A 21724-nucleotide genomic window follows, 5' to 3' on the forward strand; every position below is an offset into this window, starting at 1 on the left:
GTAAAGAATCCAAATACCCAGCTCCCTTTTTCCTCTAAGGAATTTTACATTTCAGTTCAGTTCAGTCGCTCAGTCGTGTCCGACTCTTTGTGACCCCATGAACCGCAGCACACCAGGCCTCCCTGTCCATCACCAACTCCCGGAGTTTACCCAAACCCATGTCCATAGAGTCGATGATGCCATCCAGCCATCTCATCCTCTGTCGTCCCCTTCTCCTCCTGCCCTCAATCCTTCCCAGCATCAGGGTCTTTTCCCATGAGTCAGCTCTTCGCATCAGGTAGCCAAAGTATTGGAGTTTCAGCTTCAACATCAGTCCTTCCAATGAACACCCAGGATTCATCTCCTTTAGGATGGACTGGTTGGATCTCCTTGCAGTCCAAGGGACTCTCAAGAGTCTTCTCCAACACCACAGTTCTAACACCGAAGAATTGATGCTTTGATGCTCAGCTTGCTTTATAGTCCAACTCTCACATCCATACATGACTACTGGAAAAACCATAGCCTTGACTAGACGGACCTTTGTTGGCAAAGTAATGTCTCTGCTTTTTAATATGCTGTCTAGGTTGGTCATAACTTTCCTTCCAAGGAGTAAGCGTCTTTTAATTTCATGGCTGCAGTCACCATCAGCAGTGATTTTGGAGCCCAGAAAAATAAAGTCAGCCACTGACTAGTCCCCATCTATCTGCCATAAAGTGATGGGACCGGATGTCATGATCTTAGTTTTCTGAATGTTGAGCTTTAAGCTAACTTTTTCACTCTCCTCTTTCACTTTCATCAAGAGGCTCTTTAGGTCTTCTTCACTTTCTGCCATTAGGGTGATGTCATCTGTGTATCTGAGGTTGTTGATATTTCCTCCGGTAATCAGGTAATTTTACATTTACTTTATTATTTTTTTTTTACTGTGGTAGATATAACATTGAACTCGTAACATTACAACATTTTTTTTTGGTGGGTAGGCAGGGAGCTGTGCAGCATGTGGAATCTTAGTTCCCTGACCAGGGATCAAACCCATGGCCCCTGCATTGGATGTGTGGAGTCTTAATCACTGGACCACCAGGGAAGTGCCCATTCTAACCATTTTTGAGTGGTCAGTGGAATTAAGCACATTCACATTGTCGTGTAACAATCATCACCATCCATGTCCACAATTTCTTCATCTTGAAACTCGGTACCCAGCAAACACTAACTCCCCAGGCCCTGGCAACCACTGTTCTACTTGCTGTGTCTATGAATTTCACAACTCTAGGAGGTGGAGTCATATTGTATCTGACCTTCTGTGACTGGCATATTTCACTTAGTGTTGTTGTTTAGTCGCTAACTCATGTCCAACTCTTTGCAACCCCATGAACTGCAGCATGCCAGGCTTCCCTGTCTTTCACTATCTCCCAGAGTTTGCTCAAACTCATGTTCATTGAGTTGGTGATGCTATCTAACCATTTCACTCCCTGCTGCCCCCTTCTCCTCTTGCCCTCAATCAAACCCAGCATCAGGGTCTTTTCCAATGAGCCAGCTTTTCACATCAAATGGCTAAAGTATTGGAGCTTCAGTATCAGTCTTCCCAAGGAACACGCAGGACTGATCTCCTTGCAGTCCAAGGGACTCTCAAGAGTCTTCTCCAACACCACAGTTCAAAAGCATCAATTCTTCGGCGTTCAGCCTTCTTCATGGTCCTACTCTCACATCCATACATGACTACTGGAAAAACGACAGCTTTGACTATGGACCTTAGTCAGCAAAGTGATGTCTCTGCTTTTAATTTTTAATACGCTGTCTAGGTTTGTCATAGCTTTTCTTCCAAGGAGCAAAAGTCTTTTCATTTCATGGCTGCAATCACCGTCCACAGTGATTTTAGAGCCAATAAAATAAAATAAAATCTGTCCCTGACTGCACTTTTTCCCCATGTATTTGCCATGAAGTGATGGGACCGGACGTCATGATCTTAGTTTTCTGAATGCTGAATTTTAAGCCGGCTTTTTCACTCTTCTTTCACCTTCATCAAGAGGCTCTTCAGTTCCTCTTCACTTTCTGCCCTTAGGGTGATATCCTCTGTGTATCTGAGGTTGTTGATATGTCTGCCAGTAATCAGGGTTCCTCCCTGTTGTTGCCACAATCTCACTTTTACTTTGCACTACTACTTAGTTGACAGCCTAGCTTTGTCCACAAATTAAGGGACCAAATTTCAGGAAATCTCAGCTTTCCCAGGGAGCAGACAGGCCCATGTCTCTGGTCAGTTTTTGCTTGAGTGGGCCTTCGGCCTGGTTTTTCTTATCTCTGGGCTTATAGCCTCAAAGTTTGTGTAAACAACTTTCCCTGTACAGGTCTGAGGCCACTTACTCACATGTCCCCACCACAGAAGGCAAGAGTGTTTGGTCTTCTTTATCTTTCATTTCAACTACTTTTGGAGAGCTGGAGAATGGAAAAAGGAAAGCAGGAAGTCAAAGGCAATTCTGGAATCTTCACTGTGAATTCATTAGTAAGATCTTTTTTAAAACACCCTTATTAAGATATAACTCATATACCATAAAATCCACCCATTTGAAGCACACAAGTCAATGATGTTAGTATATTCACAAGGCTGTGCAACCATCCCCAGGTTCCAGATTTAGTTTCATCAACCCTAAAAGAAACCCTGTACCCATTAGAGCTGCACCTTACTCCTTCCCATACGATCTTAAACTATGTATCTAGTTGATAGTCTTATATCCCTCCCGCATCTCCCAAACTACTCAGCAGGTACTTGAAATTCCCATAAATACTTGTCTAGGACCGTCAAATGCATATATATGTATATCACCATTAACCTCAAAAATAACTCCCTCCAGTAAACACTGTCAGAAATTTTGGTGCGAGACATATCCCAAGATCTCTTCCTCCCCCCAGTAACTTGAGATTCTAGTTAAGAATAAAGGAATTTATAATTCTTGAAAAGTATGTTCCTAAGGAAGTAACTTTCGTTTTGTTTACAATTAAATAATTTTAAAGCAGTAACAGGTGGCACTAATGGTAAAGAATCTGCCTACCAGTGCAGAGACGCAAGAGATGTGGGTTCGATCCCTGGGTCAGGAAGATCCCCTGAAGTAGGAAATGGTAACCCCCTCCAGCATTCTTGTCTGGAAAATTCCACAAGCAGAAGAGGCTGGTGGGCTACAGTCCATGGGGTCGCACAGAATCGGACTGAGCACACACAAAGCTGTAACAGTGGCTAAGATGAGCACTTCAGGAGAGGATTCTCCTCTGCAGAACATACAGGGTTCTTCTCCGGCCCTGCCTTACCAGCACAATGGAAGACTAGATATGCCCTCTGTTCTGTGGAGAATCCAGCCTCTTTTCCATCAATAACAACAATCAGGTTATGAAATTACACTTCACTTAGTTATGTGTTTTAAAACTCTGATGCTGCATCCTCTTAAATAAAACAGTATCAATATCACAGCTTTAAAAAAAAGGCAAATTACATACGCATAATCACAGATGAACTAAATACTAAATAAAAAACTTGTGAGCATTTTGTGGATTTCGAAACCTTCTATGATCTACAACTGAGTTGCTTAGAGGAAAGCATGGGCTTTCTGTGAACCAGTTTTGAATTTAAAATCCCCTCACCCTCATTTTTCTTGGGACCTGATTTCTCCTAGGACAGGTACTGTGTGTCATTTGTTCTTGACAGTCAGTAAGTCATAGCATGCAAGAAATGTTTTAAAATAGCCTTCACTGAAGTTGATGCTGTAACAAAGGAGACCATGATGTTTACTGAAATCATTTACTTGGAAATAAGAGACGGCAACCTCAGTAAATTCATTCCAGGTGCAATATAGCATGTTAATTAAAAATTAGTCAGATTGGGACTTCCCTGGTGATCCAGTGGTTAAGCATACCCCTGCCAATGCAGGGGACATAGGTTTGATTCCTGGTTGAGGAAGATCCCACTTGCCCACGGGGCTACTAAGCCCATGTGCCACAACTTCAGAGCCGGTGCTCTAGAGCCCAAGTGCCACAACTATTGAGACTGCCTCACGCAACTACTGGAGCCTTCGTGCCCCAGAGCTCGTGCTTCACAACCAGAGAAGCCCCCACAATGAGAAGCCCACATACCACAACTAGAGAAAGCCGGAGCACAGCAACGAAGACCCAGCGAAACCATAAAATAATCGACTGTATTTCTATGTACTAGCAATAAAAAAAAAATTCTAAAAAAAAAAATTAGACTATTGGCAAGATCCACCTGTGCCAAGGTAGAAATGACTCCTCCCAGTGCTACCAACTGATAGAGGAAAAACTGCCATCTGTCAATGGAGCAGGCTGAGCCTTTCCCAAAATGAACTTGCTCATGATCCAGAACACGGACAACCACACTCCGCCAACCTGGTGATGTTTGGGTCACCTGAGCTGGGCTCCATGGTCATCCCCTCAGACATCACTCCATAGGCATGCTACTGGGGGTCGCTGAAGATGCCAGGACTTCAAAGATAAGAGAATTATATACTGAAGTTCTCCAAGAACCACATAATTCAATAAAGCAAGTATGTGATTACCATGGTAACCTTGACATAATTCCATCATACATTCATCAGGACCTCTCCTGGAGTAAAAGGCAGCAAAAGACTAAGTAAAGAGCGTAAAGGCCTCATTCACCTCAGTACTGGATGAGCCCTGAATCTGAGGGTTGCTCAAGCACTGGCCCAGGCAAATAAACTAATGCTTTCTCTGAAAAATGAACATAAAGCCGATAAATCATGGGATGTATGTTTAAAAATAAGTCTGAGCACCTGCCATGAAGCAAAACACTATGCTATATATATAGCACACAGTGAAAGATGAGTGTGTTATTAGCTCAGTCGTGTCTGACTCGTGGCAACCCCATGGACTACAGTCTGCCAGGCCCCTCTGTCCATGGTATTCTCCAAGCAAGAATACTGGAGTGGGTAGCCATTCCCTTTTCCAGGGGATCTTCCTGACCCAGGAAATGACCTCGTGTTTCCTGCATTGCATCAACTCAATGGACAAGAGTTTGACCAAACTCTAGGAGGTACTGAATAACAGGGAAGCCTGGCATGCTGCAGTCCATGGAGTCCCAGAGTCGGACAGGACTGAGTGACTGGACAACTCCTGCACTGATGCAGATTCTTTACCATCTAAGCCACCAGGGAAGTCCCAGTGAAAGATATAGAAGTTTTAAAATATGCTATGCTAAGTCGCTTCAGTCACGTCCGACTCTGTGCGACCCCATAGGTGGCAGCTCACCAGGCTCTGCCGTCCCTAGGATTCTCCAGGCAAGAATACTGGAGTGGGTTGCCATTTCTTTCTTCAGTGCATGAAAGGGAAAAGTGAAAGTGAAGTCGCTCAGTTGTGTCCGACTCTTAGCGACCCCATGGACTGTAGCCTACCAGGCTCCTCCGTCCATGGGATTTTCCAGGCAAGAGTACTGGAGTGGGGTGCCATTGCCTTCTCCGTTTAAAATATAGAAGGACATATTTAAAAATGGACAGCGTCTTTAAAGAAGTCACAAATCAGGTTCTATAAAGCAAAATAAAAATACACTATTCAGAAAGTTACATTATTCAAGAAATTGTAAGATTACAATGTTTATTCTGCTTATTCCTCTAATTTATAGCTAAGATACCACCCCTTCCTCAACTCTATTCAATAAGTAAAGAAAAGGAAATTGCTGATATACTGAAAAGCTTGCTCATCTTTTATCTGATCAATCAGTTTTTTGTAGCAATCTTCAAAACTACTGCCTTTGCACTTCCAATAATTCAAAGCAAGAATGTTTAGTAACTTACACGTAATAATCACATCTATGATTAAACATTAAATGGTACCTTAAAAATAATCCTCAATATATGCATTCTAAGGCACCACGGTCATTATCATTTTATTGCCTCTCCAAATATCCTGGGCTTTCAATTAGGTAAGCTGCTGCCAAAGCTCCTGACATTTAGTCAGCAGCTTAAAAAAATAAAATTGAAGGGGCATCAGAGAGAGGCACAGCCTGTCAAAAGACTGCTTTTTCTATTATTAGATTCCAGTGTCTGAAATGCAATAACATATCCTTCGTAAGTTAGCTCTGTATATGGTTACAGGGCACTTTCCAGCGCCAACCTGAAATGTATTTATATCAAATGCAGCCAAGCATATACAGCAAATACCTCTGGGACACTATTCTAAAAGCAGGTAAGAAATCAGTGTCAACAGCAGTAGAGGCAGAAGACCTAGCCATATAAACAATCTTACACGCCCAAGTCATAAAGTTTGCAGAACAGTATGACTAAAAGTAAACACCCAGTGCAGGGACTTTCCAATGCTCATAATACATTTGAAGCAGACGTGTAAGAATCTATATAAAACACCTACAACAGCAAATCTCTCTAATGCAACTGCTTCTTTAAGATGCAGGAAAAGACCCCCAAAACTCCTCTCTAGTAAACACCTCCTGGGGTGCAAAGGCCATGTTTTTTTTAATGTGAACATCCCAAGGACAACTCATTAGTCAGTATTGAGTAAATATTAGAATTTGATCTGTCAGCTCCTAACTGAACTTACTAAGTGGGTCATGAGATAAAGACACCCAGGAGAGGCTTCCTCAGCCTGGCTTTGAGGCCTGCCTCCTCTTCTGCTAGGAAAGGATCACATTTGCTTACCAAATTAGCAAAATAACAGCCGGGAGGGTGGGCCAGCTAACACAGTTAAGGTCCACAGGCTCAAACAGTAGGATGAGTCCAAGATGAAATCAAAAGTATATTTAAGGTCTATACTTGGGATCCCTCCATTCCTTCCAAAAAAACTGCAGAAGTGTTTTCTCTATTTAACAAGATAGGAATAAACGGTCCCACTCTATCTTGTGCAGGTCAGAATGCCTGGATGTGGGGAGGTCTTATTTGAAAAGCAATGGTGGATTTCCCAGGTGGTCCAGTGGTTAAGACTTTGCCTTCCAATGTAGATGGTGCAAGTTCGATCCCTGGTCAGGGAGCTAAGGTCCCACATGCTTCTAGGTCAAAAAACCAAAATATAAAACAGAAGCCAGCTTGTAACAAATTTAAAAGACCTTTAAAATGATCCACAGCCAAAAAAGGAAAAAAAAAATCCTAGAAAAGAAAAGCAATAGTGACAAAGAGGAAGAGTTCAAAGAAGATCGTAACAAAGGCTCTGAAAACGATATGAGGGTACACTGAAGGTGTTTCAGCTGGGAAAAAGGAAAACTGGGGAAATGTGAAAACTGGCTTTAAAACCATAAAAAGTATCACATGGAGACAGCACCAGCCCTGTGCTCCCTGCAAGGAAGGCCCACCCTGGGAAAGCTATACAAGGAGACACTTTGGCTTGCTTCACCGAAAAGCTTTTCTGATCCTCGAAATTGTCCAAAAACGGCAGCCTGGGAAGTTGGCAAGCTCTTGGCTCCGGAAATCTTTGAGCAGGAACAGTGTGCCCACTTTGGAAACAAGACCTTTTTGGAGATGTTTAACGTTGCTCCCTTGACCATAAAGACAGGAAACTCGTCTGACTCTCCTGCCCCTGAGAGGTTGAGTGAATCCTAGAAGCGTCCCCATTTTCCTCACTGACTCTAAACTGCAGGGTGGGGAGGGAAAATGCATTAGAATAAGCAGAGGCTCCTATTAAAATCCATCCCCAAATCCATCCAATCAGAAGCTCCGAGGTTGGTCCAGGCCTGTATCTTGAAGAGTTTTTATAAGCAATTCTGGTTAACTCCACTCCTCTAGGGAGGGACTTCCCAGGTAGTGCTAGTGGGAAAGAATCCACCTGCCAATGCAGGAGACCTAAGAGACGTTGGTTGGATCCCTGCGTCAGAAACATCCCCTGGAGGAGGACATGGCAGCCCACTCCAATATTCTTGCCTGGAGAATCCCATGGACAGAGGAGCCTGGCAGGCTACAGTCCATAGGGTCGCAAAGAGTCAGACACAACTGAAGACACTAGGGAGCTAGCCAGAGGGCTCCATCCATTCGCACGGCTCCTATAACCAGTTCTGTGTCCATTTCCTCCAGCCCAGGCCTCCCTGCTGACCTTCCATCCCGCATGGCCAACATCCTATGGCAAACTTTCCAGAGGCTTCTCCACCTCCACCTGCTGCCACAGTGCTGCCCAGCTCATTTTCCCAAAGCAGGAAACACCTCGAAAGGCTTCACAGCCAGACATTCAAGAGCCTCCTTGACCTGATCAGGATCTGGTGAGGCCACGCCTCGCCAAGCATATGCCTAACACATACCTCATGTCCCACCAAACACAACTATCTGCAACTTGGAGGTGGGAGAGCACAGATTCCATCCAATCGTCCCTGGCCCAGCCTCTAGTGCCCACAAGTCCAAAGTCCAGTCACTTCAAAGCACAGATATCTCCTGCACAAAGCCTGTACCTCGACAGCCACAGCTCTTCATCCATGTCATGCGCTTTGTAGCTCCCGCCAGCCACGTGCATCTCTCATTGTGGGGACCACATACAGCATGGCGGAAGACTGACTGGACCCGTTTCCCATTCATTGTGTTCTATATATTCCTCAGAGGGCCAAAAAACAATCTTGGGGAAAAACAAATATGGGCTTCACTCATCTTTTGCCAGCATGGGGATGAGGAGGGGAAAGTTCAATTAAAAAGAAACTGAATTAGTAAATTATAACTATCTATCACTGTAGAGATCAACCACTTACTTAATGATTAAAAACTAGTAGTGATAAGGAGGGAGCCTAATTTTGCTCTTTGTCAGCTAGACAGACTTAAAATTTCAGCTTCTTACTACTGGATAAACCTGGGTAAACTCCTTAACCTCTCAGAGCTTTAGTTTCCTCATCTGTAAAATGGGAATAATAACAGGAACTACACCTCACTGGGTTGTGACAAAGGATAAAGAAGCTAGGGAATATAAATCACTCAGCACAGGGCCTGGCCTAGAGGAGGCCCTCAATGAAAGCTGTAATAAGTAATATTAGATCAACAAAATGTACTTAGACATTGTTTTTCCTGGGTCTCTTGCTCCATTTCAACAGAAGAAATATGTGCTGGAGAAGGGAAAAATCAAACACTGATTCCTTCTGAAGTATAAGGTTTCCTATAGGAATTTTCGGAGGATTTTGAAATATTTCAACAGGAAAACTAGAGAGGAAATGATGAGTCTCTTACCCTGAAAAAATATAAGCATAACTGGGCTAGAATTTTGACAAAGTTGGCTTAAATAAAAAGTGGATGGGTGGGGTCCAAACAACTACTTTTTAGTTGCCACTGAAATAACCACTATGTCTGAAAAAGTTGCTGAGCAAAATTTTATGGCTGATTGTATATTGTTAATTTATCTTCATCCTATCCAAGCTGCAGCAATCAACAACATTCTCCCAAGCTCCCTACTTGAAGATGCAGAAAAATTCAAACATCTAAAAAAAAAAAAACACTGTTGGCAAGGAAATGCAGCAAAGGGAATTCTCATGTGTTGCTGGTGGGCATGTACATTGGTCTAATCACATCCGAGCATATCTACTAAAGTCAAACACTAACCCCATGATGTAGCAGTTCCACTCCTAGGTATATACCCAAGAGAAATGAGGACATATGTCCATCAAAAGATATGCACTACAATAATGTTCATCAAAGAAGCTGAAAACAATCCCAATGTTTATCAGGAATACGGGTACCCTATGGCATATTCATACAATGGAATAACACATAGCAACAACGAACTGCTGACACAGGCAACAACATGGATCAATGACATGATACTGTGTTGGGCAGAAGGCTGCATAGTGAGTGCATGGTTTCATTCATATGAAGTTGAAGATGAGGCAAAGTTAATTTACAGTGATAAAAGTCAGAATAGTGATTTTAGCCAAGGGGTAAGGAACTTACTGACTGGCAATGGACACAAAGGAATCTCCTGGGGCGGCAGAATGTACTGTATTGATTTGGGTGATGGTGGTGGGTAGAGAAAGGGGCAGAGAGAGTGCGACTCACTAAACTGTACCATTACAACTTTATACCAGTTATATCTCCATTTTTAACATTTAGCTATCTACACAAGTACAGACGAAGCTTCTGTGTCTGAAGACACAATATACTCCATTGTTAACCTCAGGAATAAAATTTTCTTTTGATAAATGGCAGGAGATAGGATTAGTAATAAAAACTGTTACTTTATAAAATAGAAAATATACCAAAAATACATAAACACTTTCAAGATGAAAACATTTTTTAAGAAAAGATAAATCCTTCCCTAATGTACTCCCCCTCCTGTGAATGAAGATGATAACAGTACCAGTCTTACAGGATTATGTATAGGGTGATGATGGTTAACTGATAATACAATTAAGGCATGCAATACAGTGCCTTTTCTTACTTAGTAATTCACTCGTTCAGTACATATTCATTAATACAGTACACAGTATTCGTCACTTAATAACTGTTTGCCTAAATTATTTGTCCATTACTGTCACTCCTTTTTGGCCCAACCCACAAAAATTCTCAACCCAGTGAGTGTTAAATATTTGTTGAATAAACTCACAGAAGCTCTCTCAGAGCATGCAAACCATCAATAATTCCACCTGAATCCATAAGAAAATACCCAAGTTGTGTGGGCCTTGCTTCTCATTCTAGCATCCAGGGTTTTCAAAGTACGCCAGGAAGTCGAAACAAATACAGCACATATGCCCGAGGCAACGTGACTTAAAATGGAAAAGAAAATGTTACTGGTGTTTAAACAGGTAGTAAGGGACTTCCCTGGCAGTCCAGCCGTTAGAACTCCGTGCTTCCACTGCAGAGGGCATGGGCTCGCTCTACGCTTGGGGAATTAGGATCCGCAAGCTCCCAGTGCAGCCATATAAATAAATAAAAATGTATTTTAAAAAATAATAAGCTAACAGGTATTACAAAAACTACATTTGCTAAAATAAAACATGACCCTGCTGAGAAACGTTTCTGTTTCACTCTCTTCACCTTCACTTTAGTAAGAACTTTAACAACATGGGCACAGGGAACAGAGATTATTCTTTGCTTTCTTTGTTGTTGTTGTTGTTCAGTTGCAAAGTCATGTCTGACTCTTTAGGATCCCATGGACTGCACACCAGGCTCCTCTGTCCTTCACTATCTCGAAGAGTTTGCTCAACTGAGTCAGTGATACTATCTAACCATCTCATCCTCTGCTGCCCCCTTCTCCTTTTGCCTCCAATCTTTCCCAGCATGAGCGTCTTTTCTCCCAAAGAGTCGGCTCTTCTACCTTACTCTAATCAAAGTACACCTGGCCTTTTATGCAATTTTAACTGATGTTGGTTTCCGCTATTTCCTTGAATTATAAACACCACTCCATCTCGCTTACGAACTCTGCAGACCAAAATATTTATTTTCAGCAATGTCGACATGCAAAATCAAAAGAACAGGAAACTATAGTTAAGAAAAACAAAATACCACAATAAGATTAACAAACTATACACAATCTTATGTATACCCTTAAGGAAGTTGCCTTTGTATGAAAACGTGTTTTTGACACAACTGTAGGCACGCCACAATGAACCTTAACTTTTATTTAAACAATTAGTCAATCAAGGGGAACAAATAGAAACTCTGAGATCAAGTGAAAAATCAAATTGTCCTTTTAAGATTAACTTGCCAGTAACCTCTGGGTGTTTTTACCCAAAGACTCTGGAATAAAATTTGCATGCAATGCTTTTTTCTATTACAAAAGAAAAACAGGGTAATTAGAGGAGAAAAAAAAAGGACAGAAGCAAAATGAGACTTTTCCTATCACCCAGAGGAGATAGAGCCTGCCAGTGAAAATCTTTTCCATTTTAAAAAATTCCGTGAGTATCTGGGTATTGAATACTTTAACAATAGCTAATGTTTGTTGGTCAAAGGGTACAAAGTTATAGTTATGCAGGATGAGTAAGTCTAGAGAGCTAATGTACAGCATGACAACAGTTAATAATAATATTGTCCTGAATACAGGAAATCTGCTAAGGATAGATTTCAGGTCCTCTCATATCACACACCAAAAAAATGGTACCTATGTGAGGAAACCATGTTAATTAGCTTAACTGAGTAACCATTTCACTATGCATATGAAATCACTATAGGGTATACCTTATATACAAATATATATATATATACCGCTGGAGAAGGAAATGGCAACACAGTCCAGTATCCTTGCCTGGAAAATGCCACGGACAGAGAAACCTGGCAAGCTACAGTCTGTGGGGTTGCAAGAGTTGGACATGACTTAGTGACTAAAAACAACAAATACACATATACATGTACACTCTCACACATTTTATTTTTATATGAAAATAAAATCACTAATGTTTACTGAGTATTTACTATGGACCAGTCTAGGGGGTTTCCCTGCTGGCTCAGATGGTAAAGAATCTGCCTGCAACGCAGTAGACCTGGGTCGATCCTTGGATCAGGAAGATCCCCTGGAGAAGGGAATGGCTACCCACTCCAGTATTCTTGCCTGGAGAATCCCATGGACAGAGGACCCTGGCGGACTACAGTCCATGGGGTTGCAAAGAGTCGGACATGACTAAGCGACTTTCACTTCACTTGACTTGAGGCACAGTCTACTCTTTTAACTTCTTTGATATCCAAAATAACCCAAAGAAAGCTGTTAACTGTTACAAAGATGAATTCCACTGACTACATGGCAATGTGAATGCACTTCTTATCACTTAAATGTATGCCTGAAGGGGATTAAAATGGTAAATTTTATGCTATGTATATTTTACAATTCAAAAAATTAAAAAAAAGAAACTTGCCCAAGTCATACAGCTTTAAGTAACAACACTAGAATTAGAAATTTATACAGTCTAGATCCAGAACCTGTACTTTTAATCACTATACAAATAATTTTAAATAGCTGAATGTTAATATACCTGAGAGGTTTGGTATTGGGCCTTTAAGTTGTATCCAAATTTTTCACTATTAAAAATAAGACTGTGATGAGACTTCTTGCAAGAGATCTTTCCATAGGTTTGTTGTTGTTTTGTTTTTTGGGTTGTTTTTTTTTTAGGATAAACTTTAGTGTAAGTACCTGGTCAGAGGATAAAGCAAACAATTTAAATAACCAAGTCAGCTGATCAACTTACAAGGAAACCTCAAAAGATAATTTGCAACAAATAATTATAATCAGATGGTTCCAAGTATAGGAATAAGAATCAGTATGTACTTTACATGACTAAAGAAATGCAGGTATTCAAGAACAGATGAACTGCATAAATATCCCTTGGAGTCAGTTACTTCTCAAACCCAGTATCAACAACTGCACAGATTCACAGGACCCCACATCCACAGGATTTCCCATTTGTTGTCAGCTTTGACAGTCACTCACTTGCAAGTTCCAAGTCCAAACCAGCAAGACAGTGGAGGAGAATATAAAAGGCCCTCAAAAGACTCAGATGAAATCAGTCAGAGATTTACATTAAATCCATAAATACGAAGTTTACCCCTCATTTCTTCATCACAAAAATAACAGATCATCCATGTTGCTCAAAAGGTTGCTGTCAATAACGACACATCACAACTTGTGGCCAAGAGTCATGAGAAGTAACTCTCTTATTGATTCCTGCCAGAAGAAATAAATATTTGGAGAAACAACTAAACCATAACAGGAAATGGTTTTAGGATCTTATTGAAAAGAGTTACAAAAAAGTTCTAAAAAATAAGACATAGAAGGACTTCTCTGGTGATACAGTGGTTAAGACTCCGCGCTTTCAATGCAGGGAAAGCAAGTTCGATCTCTGGTAGGGAAATTAAGATTCCACATGTTGTGTAGTGCAGCCAAAAATAAATATATTCTTTTTTTAAAAAGATGTGGAAGAAAACAAGAAGGAAGTGATATTATCAGCCTAAGCCAGTCCAACGGGTATCATGTAAGTCACAAATTCCATGTAGGCAGCTTGAGCAGGAAGAGGATGATAAGAAAACAGAATCCTCTTTCACCCAAAGAGAGCACACGAGGTCATTTCAAAGAGATTCTGTCATGACTTACGCCATTCTTCATAATTAAGGCACCTGTTCCCTTCCACCTGATCACCCTGACAAATAACAAGGATTTAAAAAGAGATTTCTGGACAGCATGGTGACACTAGTTAATACTGTATTGTATATCTGAAAGTTGTTAAGAGAATAAATCTTAACTTTTCAACGCAAGGGGAAAAAAAATTCTGTAACTATGTTCGGTGATAAATGTGGTTTTAACCAGACTACTGTGGTGGTCATTTTGTAATATATACAAATATTGAATCATGATGTTCACACACCTGAAACTAATATAATGATGCATGTCAATTATGCCTCAATAGGATGCTTTTAATTTAAAAAGACTTTGAAGTAAACTGAAGAAAACTTAAACACCCCGAAAAAATGTTATTTTCTATTCAAATGTCTCCCCTGTCCTGTCACGTCACATTCACTCTAACTTCATGTGAGTATGTACTGGTAATCAAAGAAATAGAGTTGAAATTTTTCTTTTTTTTAAAATAGATCCTAGGTGAAGATACGGAGAAGGCAATGGCACTCCACTCCAGTACTCTTGCCTGGGAAACCCCATGGACAGAGGAACCTGGTGGGCTGCCATCTATGGGGTCGCACAGTCCGACACAACTGACGCGACTTAGCAGCAGCAGCAGCAGGTGAAGATACGCAACTATGCATTATTTAATTAAATGGAATTTTACATAAATCACCAATAAATTAATGCATAATAAATACTACCTATTCTGTACTCTTTTCCACAAACCACAAGTTTCAGAGGCTCATTATGATTATTTAAAAAAATCACTATACAAGTTAGAAAGAGATAATGTTTTAATCCTCAAGCTTCCATTTCAAAGAAGGGACTCAGGAACATAACCAAAGGACAGAAAAATGCATTCCCTTCCCTATAACTAAGCAGGTCCACTCCTGAGATTACAACCTACAGAAAGTCTCACGCACATGAAAGGAGACATGTAAAAATGTATATTGCAATATCATTTGTATTAGAGAAAAATGGGAGGAAATCATAATTAAATGTCCATCAACAGGGAAATGGATACACTACGGTGTGTCGAGCAATTAAAAAGAATGAACTAGAGCCGAAAAAATTCTCAAAAACAAGGCAGAACAATAGAAGTGAGCGACGGACAAAAACATGCACTATTACACCACTGCTACAATCTTTAAAAACATGTGAAAGAACACTATTGATGATGAGTATTTACATAGACACCCACGGAAAAAACATAAAATACATGGGTGGCAATAATTAAGAAAAAGAAAAAAAACTGGAGATAAAGGAAGGGAGAGAGAAAATGAGGCCAGAAGTGAGACCCAGACAGAGGCTTCAATTCTTATCTGCAGTGTCTTATCTTTTAGGATGGATGGCAATTACAAAGGTATTCATACTCCTTTTATATAATTACTGTATTCAGAATTATTTTACAATAGCAAAAGAAAAACACACTTTCCTAGCATTTTTACCTGCTTCAAGAAATTCACGTTTACTTTGATAATATAACAATTAAAAAATAATTTCCTTTTGTACTATAACCCTGGATTCTCTGGCAGAAATATCTGATTTAACAATTATGGAAAAAGAGCAGGAAGAAACATCCCCATTTAAGATTGATTCCAATCGATAGACTCTGCACCGTTTCTAGAAAGTCCTCACTATACACCTACCCCCAGAGATAACCTCTATTAGAGGCACACAGGCTATTTCTGAAAATAAGTCTATAAAACTCATTACGCTTTGGAGACAATCTAAACCTTTTCAAAATACACACCATTGCTTTTTCTACAGAAAAATAAAAGACACACCCACTCCATCACTGCTTGAGCTTTGATCTTTTCCGACACCCAAATCCAAATAAAGTTTTACAACCTTCAGGAGGTATTCCTAATTAGGTCTGCCCTTTTCTCTGTTCTGCCTCCTGGCACCCACATACTTATCAAGAATTTCACAAATGAATAGATCAGGGGTAGTATTATATAACATGTTCATTTTAAATGTCTCCTCAATGTATTTGGGCTTCCTAGGTGGCTCAATGGGTAAAGAATCCGCCTGCCAAGCAGGAGATGAGAGTTTTGATCCCTGGATCAGGAAGATCCCCTGGAGGAGGGCATGGCAACCTACTCCAATATTCTTGCCTGGAGAATCCCACGGACAGAGAAGCTTGGCATGCCACAGTCCATAGGGCTGCAAAGAGTCAGACACTACTGAAGCAACTGAGCACACACACAAATGTATTTATTTTAATCCCCTCTCCTCTATACTCATTTATACTGCTGCTGTTGCTGTTCGGAGAAGGCAATAGCACCCCACTCCAGTACTCTTGCCTGGAAAATCCCATGGACGGAGAAGCCTAGTGGGCTACAGTCCACGGGGTCGCTAAGAGTCGGACACGACTGAGCGACTTCACTTTCACTTTACCCTTTCATGCACTGGAGAAGGAAATGGCAACCTACTCCAGTATTCTTGCCTGGAGAATCCCAGGGACGGCGGAACCTGGTGGGCTGCCGTCTATGGGGTCGCACAGAGTCGGACACGACTGAAGCGACTTAGCAGTTGCTGTTCACAAATTACATCCTATTATGTAGGTCTCCCCATGCAATCCCAGAGTTCCTTAAAGGGAGGGACCAGGACTCTTTCCTAATGACCCAGTTACATGGAGTACTAAGTTCTGCGCATGGTCTGTTCTCCATAATCCTTACTGCAAACGTTGGAGCAATCTCAGTGTGCCAATAAGGGTGAGTGGCTGACTAACTCTCGGAATTCACCCAAGATCCTTTAAATTTTCTTTCTGATCTGAGAGGAAAACAAACACGCAGCAATATACAACTAGCCTCTTGAGGGCCTTCATCTCCCACTCCTTGAAACAAACTTCCAAAGTTTGCTAATTACAGACTGCTCTTTAAATTACAATAAACCATGCAGAAATCCCCAACTTCTCTGGAGTTGCAAGCGACAGTCATTATAATCACTGTAACTTCCACCCATGTGGTACGAGCATATTTTTTTAGCTGATAATGAGTACAACTGGGATGAAAATAAGAATGCTATAAATTCAAACAGCGTCTGCTGAATGTCCACAGTAAATGTGCGACAGACATGAAAGTATATTTTTAGGAATTTCATGGTAAACTTGATGTAAAAGGAGACACCGCCTATTTTCACAATCTGGGTCCCTCTCCCTCTCTAGCATCACCTTCTACTATTTGACTTCCAACTAGTCCATCAGGCTTAATTCAACCTTAACCTTATGATTTCTCCTCTCACCATTCCCCAACCCCCAGCCCAAGCTCCACACACTCCTCCCCTGATTCTGCACAGGTGACAGAGGCAACCTAACTAACTTCCCCTACTCTCTTCACTACTTTTTTTTTAACTATTTATTTTTTCTGTTCTTCTTAGTCTCTTTTGGTCCCCACCATGCAGCACTTTAGTTCCCCAACCAGGGATGGAACTCATGCTCTCTGGGATGGAAGCCACTGGACCGCCGGGGAAGTCCCTTCACCACTTTCTTAAGTGTGGGTTCTCACAGCAGACTGCCCAGTTTCTATTCCTGGTTCCCCTACTTACCAGTTACCAGTGAACCTCTCCGTGCCTCTCATGCACAAAGAGAATGACCATGCCTACTTCACTGGGTTAGTGTGAGGATGAACTGAAGCAATCAAGGTAAAATGCACTGTACTACGTGGGGGTTTCCCCCCCATACCAAGCAGTTCTCTGCAGATACCACCTGGGTATCCTACATTAACTCAATTCTCGCACTACCTACCTGGGGTGAGCAGATTCCCTGGCTACAAAGGTCATGCCCACACAGCTTCCTTCCCACTCTGGATGTCAATGGCAAGGCCAGGTTGTCACCTGTGCTCCTACTCAACCAGTTGTAAATCGAGGGTTTCCACAATCCCTTATCGGGATTTGGTCATTTGCTAGAATGGCTCACACAACTCACAAAAGCGCTTTACTTACTATTCCCAGTTTATCACAAAGGACACAGCTCAGGAACAGGCAAATGGAAGAAAGGCCTAAGACAGGGTACATGGGCAGAGGCTCAGACTGACCATGGCTCTCCATGGGTGCCATCCTCCCAGCACCTGCCCTTGTTGACCATCCAGGGGGTTCTACAAACCCTTGCACGTAAGTTTTTATGAAGGCTTTATTACATAGGCATGATTGATTAACTCACTGGCCACTGGTGATTGAACCCAATCTCCAGCCCCTCTCCCCATCCTAAACCCTCTAATCCCGTGCTTGGTTCCCCAGGCAACCAGCCCCTCAAACCTTAGGGGCTTCTCAGACTTCACCTCCTTAACAGAAACTCCAGTTGGTTGAAAGGAGCTTTGTTGTTGTTCAGTCCGATCTGCGACTCCATGGACTGCAGCACACCAGGCTCCCCTGTCCTTCACCATCTCCTGGAGCTTGCTCAAACTCATGTCCATTGAGTCAGTGATGCCATCCAACCATCTCATCCTCTGTTGTCCCCTCCTCCTCCTGCCCTCAATCTTTCCCAGAATCTGGGTCTCTTCACCTCGAGTGGCCAAAGTATTGGAGCTTCAGCATCAGTTCTTCCAATGAATATTCAGGGTTGATTTCCTTTAGGATTGGCTGATTTGATCCCCTTGCTTATTATTATTATGAATAATAAAAGACACTCCTTTCACTTTTATCACTCTTAACACTTAGGGCATTCCAAGGGCTTTTAGAATTTTTGTACCAAATACATATTTCTTTTTACGTCACAAAACCACAACAGCTCTTCATGATTTTCCACTGGACTGTGCTGTTGAGGGAAGGAATACTGACTTATTCCTCTCTGAGTCTATCCTCAGAGCCAAGCATAGCTCTGCACTCAACACGTTTGTTGATACCATAAAAGCAGGCAGATTCATCTTTCTTCTGAAGCATTAAATCAAAAGGGAAGTAGTAGAGATAATTCAACAGAGAGCATCTGGGGTTGGGAAGAATAACCACTCACATCCTTCCACAAATTCTAGAACGCCCACCACACTGCTGGACATTCCAGAGATTTAAAGAATCTACTTTTGTGTGACTAACATTTCCACAGAACAGCAATATTACCGGCTTATACATTTTCCAAAAGAAAGCAGGAAAACATAGATTTTCTGGGAGACCATCCCAAGGCAAGGCTCTACAAGTCAGTATTTAGCTAAACGCAAATTGCAATCAGCCTATTTCCTGAAAAGAAGTATAAACTACTTTAGTTGCTTTCTCTTTAAATCCATCCCTGAACAATGCGTTAGATCATCTCATTATTAAGTATCCACTGTTGCCAAACCCAGGGAATAAAATGCAGTGATACCACACTTAACACAGTATATTGCACCTTCCAAGACTTTTCAAAAATACAACCAGCTAGCTAGTCCCCATCAGTCTTCTAATGTCTGTCTCCTCAGAAAGAAAAAATAAAAGGATTGAAGAAACAGATTTTAACAGGAGAAGAAAAAACTATCAAGATAACAGCATTTCTAGTGAAACTTATTTCCTAACATCTTCTTGTCATGTTAATTTCGAGGTATGGGGGGTTGGGGCAGGTCCACATTCCCCTCATCAAAGGCCTTAATCTAAGAAAGATAAAAATTATACTGCAGTGGTCTGAGAAGTTTACATTTACAGTTTCACATCAAGATTTATTTCTCTCTTGTTCCTTCAAATAAAACTTAACCACCTCTAATTTAAGGATGATGATCTCATGCTGCCAACTCTTTGCCTCTTGCCTTGACCTCCCTCCTGAGCTCCAGAGCCCTGGTCCTGGTTGTCAGCTGGATTCTCCATAGATGTTTTGTAAATGGGCCTAAAACTGAACTGTCCCACCTCCTCACTAGACCTGTGCTGTTTCCACAACGATGCTGTCACGCTCTCAGTCACTTTCCACACCTTCTTTTTCCTCCTCCTCTTCCTCCCTCACCTGATCAGGCAGGTGCCAATCTACTCAACTTCTGTAAGCCTCCTCTCTCCCACCACACCTGTCCTATTTCTAGCCCTAATGACCTTCACCCAGGTTATGACAATAGCCTCCCAGAGGATGGCCCTGCCTCTCTCTCAACTCTGCCATAAACTGCTATTGGTTTCAAAGTCATAGACCACATTATTCCTCCCTAAATGACACCTCCTTACCAGAAAACAAAGTCCAGAGTCCTCAGTCTGGCTGTTCAGAGCCAATCAACCTTCCTCTTCCAGGCGTGGCTCTCACCACGCCTGGTGAGACCAGCCGCCACGCCCACACAACAGCCAGTTGTCCAGGTATACCAGCACTCCCTCTTCCTGCCTCTGAGGGTTTCTGCCCATGCCTGCCCCCTATCTGTGCAAAGCTCCCTCTTCCATCCAAATCTATCTGCCACCAACTCAGGTTCCTAGTCATCTCCTGTTGTATCTGTTGTATCATGTGCATATTTCCAGACTTCACTGCCCCTGACTCCATTCTCCAGGAAGCCGTCTTTCTGGGCAGTCCCTTCCACTTCCGGTCCAAATACAGTCCTTTCCACTGAGAAGACAGACATCCCCTTCAACAATCCCCTCATCCTCACTGCTCATGTATTCTTCCTACTGGTCTCCAGAGACCTCCTACTGGCTCTGCTCCAGTCCTTCCTTGCTTTTCTGCAGTACTTGTCCTACTGACCAAGCTCTTGTTCTTTTTATTTTTTCTTTTTAAAGTCGTTCTTTTTTTAAATTTTAGTTGATATATAATATTACACAAATTAAAGGCACACAATATAGTGATTTACCATTTTTAAAGGATATACTCCATATTTAAAGATACTCCAGTTACTATACAACACTGGCTATATTCCATGTTGTACAATATATCCTTGTAGCTTACTTTATGCCTAGTAGTTTGTACTTCTTACTCTTCTACCCCTATACTGCCCCTCTCCCCACTGGTAACCCTAACTCATTTTCTACATCTTGAGTCAGCTTCTTTTTTGTTATATTCACTCAGTTCAGTTCAGTCGCTCAGTCGTGTCCGACTCTTTGCGACCCCATGAATCACAGCACGCACTAGTTTGTTATATTTTTAAGATTCCTGATATAAGTGATTACATACAGTATTTGTCTTTCTCTGACTTCTATCACTTAGCATGATATGCTCCAAGTCCATCCATGTTGCTGCAAATGGCATTATTTCATTTATTTTGCATCTGAGTACTAGTTCATCATATATATGTACCACTCTTCTTTCTCCATTCATCTGTTGATGGACACTTAGGTTGCTTTCACATCTTGGCTATTAAAAACAGTGCCGCTATGAACACTGGGGTACATGTATCTTTTCAAATTACTGTTTTTATTTTTTTCAGATATATATCCAGGAGTAGAATTTCTGGGTCGTATGGTAGTTCTATTTTTAAGTTTTTGAGGAACCTCCATACTGTTCTCCACAGCAGCTATACCAACTTACATTCCCACCAGTAATGTAGTAGGGTTCTCTTTTCCCCATATCCTCCTTCGCCAACATTTACTATTTTGTGTTCTTTTTGATGACAGTCCTTCTGACAGGTGTGAGGTGATAGCTCACAGTGGTTTTGATCTGTATTTCCCTGATGATTAGCAATGCTGAGCATCTTTAAATGCCAAGCTCTTGTTCTTGAGGCAGGCCTCTACCTTGGCTCCCAGGACACCCACTCTCTCTGAGTTCTCTTCCCTCCCCTCCAGCCACTCCTTCTTGATCCATTTCCATGAACACACTCTGCTTCGACTGCCCCTTAAACCCTGGAATCCTCCATGCTTCTGG

The 21724-nt window shown here is 41.7% G+C and overlaps 1 protein-coding gene across 1 annotated transcript in view; it reads right to left on the reverse strand.

The window, feature by feature from the left end:
• The window catches only part of RASSF3 (Ras association domain family member 3), a 76286-nt gene that overhangs the window by 36439 nt on the left and 18123 nt on the right, over window positions 1-21724 (reverse strand). The gene's annotated exons all lie outside the window — the stretch shown is intronic.

This window comes from Giraffa tippelskirchi, chromosome 4 (genome assembly GCF_054371585.1).
Source record: "Giraffa tippelskirchi isolate mGirTip1 chromosome 4, T2T-mGirTip1v1.2.pri, whole genome shotgun sequence".
Classification (NCBI taxonomy): domain Eukaryota; kingdom Metazoa; phylum Chordata; class Mammalia; order Artiodactyla; family Giraffidae; genus Giraffa; species Giraffa tippelskirchi.